This window comes from Penaeus chinensis, chromosome 28, assembly GCF_019202785.1.
Source record: "Penaeus chinensis breed Huanghai No. 1 chromosome 28, ASM1920278v2, whole genome shotgun sequence".
Lineage (NCBI taxonomy): Eukaryota > Metazoa > Arthropoda > Malacostraca > Decapoda > Penaeidae > Penaeus > Penaeus chinensis.
This window is the reverse complement of record NC_061846.1, coordinates 11329454-11334638: the sequence shown is the minus strand read 5'-3', so window position 1 is coordinate 11334638 and position 5185 is coordinate 11329454. Positions and strand designations below refer to the sequence as shown.

The following is a 5185-nucleotide window of genomic DNA, read 5'->3' as shown; positions in this document are numbered from 1 at the left end:
GAGGGAGGAGGGAGAGGGAGAGGGGAGGGAAAGAGAGAGGGAGAGAAGGGGTGAAGGTTAGCGAGGTGGAGGGGGAGGGGAAGGGAAAAGGGCGGGACAGCAGAAAGGAGTGAGAGCGGGAGAGAAGGGGAAGGGGGAAGGGGAGGGGATGAAGGAGAAGGGAAAAGGTGAAGAAATAAAGAGAGGAAGGAGAGGGGGATGGGAAGGGAGAAGGAGAGGGTGAGGAAGGGGGGTGGGGGTAGGGGGAAGAGGTGCGGCACTCCCACAGCCTTTACTTCGGTCCAGTAAATTCAAAACACAAAAATGAACTTTCACAATCTTTTTGGAGGAGGAATGATACAATACACGCAATTGCTCCCGCGCGCGCGCAGGAGCAATTGTGTGAAACTGTGTGTGTGTATATATATATATATATATATATATATAAATATATATATATTATATATATAGAGAGAGAGAGAGAGAGAGAGAGAGAGAGAGAGAGAGAGAGAAATGGATAGAAAGATTGGTATATAAATATAGATGTATGGATCTAAACTTATATATTGACGGACAGATAGATAGACAGATATGTAGTCAGACAGACAGATATTAAAAAAATAAACTAATAGGTAGAATGACAACCACTGTTAGGTAAACAGAAAAATATAGATAGATAGATCGAGATAGTAAGACAAACAGATAGGTAAGTAAAAAAGTAAGTACGTCACCTGCCAGAACATGCGATAACGCGCCGATACGCCGAGTCCCACAGGCAAAAAAGAAAAAAGAAAAAAGAAAAATGAAAAAAAAAAAAATCGAATTTCCGCCGACCTGACCTGACCGAAAGGCCTCGCGTGTCACGGCAAAACGGAAGTCGTTTAACAGACCATTTGGTTTCCGCCGATAATGATTATCTTACCTGTTGTGAAAATAAGTCACGTGACCCGCCCATACACACACACACACACGCGCGCACATACCTCCTCCCCCCCTTCGCCCTCCCTCCCCCTCCCGCCCCCTTCGCCCACGAGGGGTTCGAAGTCAAACCGCGGGTCAGTACGGTGGAGGGCGAGCGCGTGTTCGCATGTGTCTTCTCTCTCTCCTGCCGTTGCTCGTGGCGCCCGTGCATCAGCGACGTTGCCTAGCTACAGTGTTGCAGCATTGCAATCTAGAGTGAGAAGTTTGGTGTTTATGTGTCTTCATAATCGGAGAACTGATATTCGTGTTTTGAAACGGAGGGGAGGAGAGGAGAAGTGTTGACTTGTTGGGGGAACTCTGTTTATGTTGTCGAGGTGCGCAGAATACGGAATAAAGAATCGCACAAACGGAAAGACGAGAGAAATTGCGGAGGAAGCCCCCGGCAACACCAGCGCACGCGAGCAACTACTGTCAGTCGCCAACGGATTAACGGAAGAAAGAAGAGGAAAAGAGGATTGCCAACGGACGAGCAGCCTCTGTTGTCCTACCACCTCACCACCCGAGACCACCTCACCACCCACCTAACGGCACTCGAGGTAAGGGGCTGTGGCACCGCCGTATTTGGCACTACCTGACATCCTGCCCAGAGACAAGCGCGGGATGGTTGGGCGCGCGGCCGACCAGGCATCCGCGTTGGGGACCAAAACAATACAAAAACAACACTGGTTCTCGCCCATACCTGCAGGGGGGAAGAGGGGGAGGAGAAGGGAGGGCGGCAGGGGATGGGCCAAAAAGATTAAAATAATGGCGATGTGGTAACTCAACCGCACGCTGAACAAGTAAATCTAAAAGGAAAAAAAAAAAAAAAAACGTTTATTTCTCTCTTTTTCTTCTTTTTTTTTTTGTTTCCTAACGCGAATTTCTCACCGCCTGGCAGAAAGTTACTCTTACAAACGCACACGCTGTCATGCGAACAACGTATCTCTTGCAGACATTACATCAACTTTTGTAATCGAGTAATGCTCACAGTTGCCGGTTCGCCATATGTCAAGGTAATAAATTTCCCTTCTCGTGTTGCCTCGCTGTGTACATTGTTCAAAAGAAAAACAATCAGTGTGCGTTACATCATCGAAACATTGACCTATTTAGCGCGGCGGTGCCTGGCTGCTGGGGCAGTAGCAAGTGGCACCCGGAAAACGCGCCGGCGACCTTCGGCAACTGTTAAGGTAAAGTGGCACCTTCACTAAACCCCGATAGAGCGACTCTCGCCACAATACTGCCATAAGCTACCACTTAAATCTACCAAAACCCACACCAACCACCAAAAGGCACTTAGAACTCACTTTCTAACAATAACTAAACCGCCCCCAAAAGAAAGCGAATTCCACTCTCACCCAACACAGAGGGCGTCAAAAATGTAAACAAATACAGCCGCGTGCGTTGTGTGTGGGGAGCCGAGGGGGAAATGGAGGCAGGCGGACCTCCTGGTGTAAAGTAATCTTAATTTAAGAGTCGCCCTCAGCTTTCCCTGCTCCCGCTGTAATTACGAGACGGAGAAAACACAGCTGTCTTTCCCCCGAACCGCCGAGAAGATGCCAGGGTCGAGCGAGAGGGAAGAAAGGCCCTCAACGTCAAACAAAGACAGACTGGATCAATGACCTTTAGAAACAGTCTTTTACCAAGTTTGCAGTCTAATCCTGTAAATAACAGACCCTACAACATTAATTTCCTAGAAAGAGGCACTGCACAAAGGCCAAACCCAGGACTACGCGATAGCAAGGCAAACAAAGACAGCTTAAATTCTCTTCCTAACATCCTTCACTTTTGATTACTGATGAGTGTTCCTTGATACGTAAATAGGCATCAGAAGTTTAATAAATTCACATTAGTATCCCTGACAGCTTATTATCATATTGAATAAACAAAAATAAAAACCTGTAAATATCTTTACAGCACAGGTCGAACGTCCAACTTCATCTAGGCCTATGTTAACAGGAGATAGTATTTTCATACCGAGTGTGTATGGGAATTATACTAAAGTAAAAATAAAACATCATAAAGATTTTTTTTTTTTTTAACTAACATTAATATCAAGTTCTTCAATTTGCTTTAAATGGCGCCACGTTGACTCGAAGCTTTTATCATTGTTCATCTTTTATGCCTAAAATAACATTACCTCGAGAAACTTCATAACTGATATTTAGAAAAATAGGCATATCTAGTATAGTATCCCTTATATTAATAATACAACCCCGTTTTCTCTAAAGTCCCTCCTTCAGGCCATTGACATCGGGTTTCAATGCAACAACACGCGACCGATAAACAACAAATAACAAGCCCGAAGCAACAGTTTCCACGGTTGAAGTCTAATGGTGCGAAAGATGAAAGATCATTGTCAATTAGCTCATTGTTTGGCTGAAAACGAAGGTTATCGATACATGAAAATAAATAAATGATCGATAAAAGAAAATAAAGGAAAAAAATAATTAGTGGGTAAATGTAATGAATACAAATGACGTCAGGAACTCAGGCAAGAAACGGCAAACAATGCAAGGTAACGTTGACCAACAGCGTGACGTCATCCCATTGAGCCAGTGGAAGCGTTTCTTATGATGTCACACACATCCAGTCACACGGGCTTTACCTGGGATCGTCAGAACTGTTCCCGTTCGCGGATGCATGCGGATTTATGTCATTCTGGAGTTAACGGGCGCGTTTTTCGCTTCCGTGATGAACGTAGGTCTTGTCGTAAGCAAATTTGTTTCCAGGCTTTCCATCGCAACAGATGAAAAACACAGGGAATGAAATAAGGAGTAAAAATCTCTTCCAAAAATAACATTGGCACTACGCTATACCGGCAAATAAAAACAGAAATCAGTCATTTTTTCCCGCTCAGTGTTGGCAAAGGAACCAGCGGAGGGGGGTCCCGCGCGTGGGTCTCGAATACGACTTGGCCCGACGCCACTGCACTTGACACCAGGGGCAGGGGACGAACTGACCTGCTCTCGTCGCTCATAATCTCCACTCTCTTCCTCTTTTGAAAGCTGTTCACTTGTTCTTTACGCTATTTTTTTTTTTTTTTTTTTTTTTTTTTATAGTTTTCACACTGATCTTTCCGTAGTTTCCAGGGGTCGTTTTATCTTGCTATATCTCTTTAAGAACGACCGCTGTTTAAGTACATTGAGGTACTTACCCCAATTTCTAAAAATGGCCTTACTTACCGTGCATTCCTCTCCCAACTTTTTTTAATCTCCGCTATCTCTCTCCTTCCTTCCCTTCGCCTGTCACACCCAGCCACTTACAGTTACGCCAGCGCCAAAGACCTTCAACGGGTACCACAGGTTCGAACCCTCGCCCGACTCCCCAACCGCCATCTTCCTACGTCCCCCAACCCTGTAAGGCGCGACCAACGGGAAAACCTGCAAGGACCGCCTACCTGCAACGGGTATGACTAACATCTGCAACGCGCGCGATTCTGTAACACCGCGTAAACCTATGGTCTAAATTGCGGTACGTGAAACCTGCGTTGAGGCATGTTAATTGTCTCGCTGTCATGCCAAGCGTGGGACCTAAATAACGACTTTGGGTTCGTAATTCCAAAGGTCTTCGGTATGCCTTGTATGTTTTCATTTGAATGAAAAATATTCAGTACCACGTCAAAGCAAGCGGCCAAGAATTCCCAAGAATCTTTAATTTCAGATACATGAAATTTTGTATTTCAAATATATAGACATGGACAGAGGCAGGTGCACACACGCCTGTAGCCTACTTGACTTCTCTCATTACTAAAATCGTGACGAAACCTCAAACCTGACCTACATCGAATAGATACAAAAAGACAATATCTGTACACTCATCGCCGTCGCCGTACGCTCTATACAGCTCCTAAATGGGGAAAAAGCCACGCCCTCTTTTCCTTCCTCCAACGAACTCATATTCCCACAAAGTCTCCCTCTCTGCCCCTGCCCCTCCCCTCCGGGTCCCCCTCACCACCCTCTTTCCCCTCCCCCTGTTTTTTCCCCGCCCAGGCCTTTATCCCTCTTCCCTTCCCCATCTTCTTCTCCTCCCCCTCTTTTCCCTTCAACTTTCCCTTCCCATCTCCCCTTTCTTTTCCCCATCCTCTTCCTGTCTCCCCATCTCCCTCGTTTCCCCTCTCCCCCCCCCCCCCTGTCCTTCTTTCCACATCCCAACCCCCCTCCCAACACCCCACACACAAAAACAACAAGAAAAACAAACACACAAAAAATAAAAATCAGTAGGTCAATTAACAGTTTACGAATCACAA

General features: G+C 45.9%; 1 protein-coding gene across 1 annotated transcript in view; it reads left to right on the top strand.

Moving 5' to 3' along the window:
- The first annotated feature begins 1040 nt into the window (after nt 1-1040).
- The window catches only part of LOC125039870 (tubulin-specific chaperone cofactor E-like protein), a 30244-nt gene continuing 26099 nt past the window's right edge, over nt 1041-5185 (top strand). The window contains exon 1 of the mRNA XM_047634201.1: nt 1041-1496. The gene's annotated coding sequence lies outside the window, so the exon portion shown is untranslated. The remainder of the gene's footprint in view (nt 1497-5185) is intronic.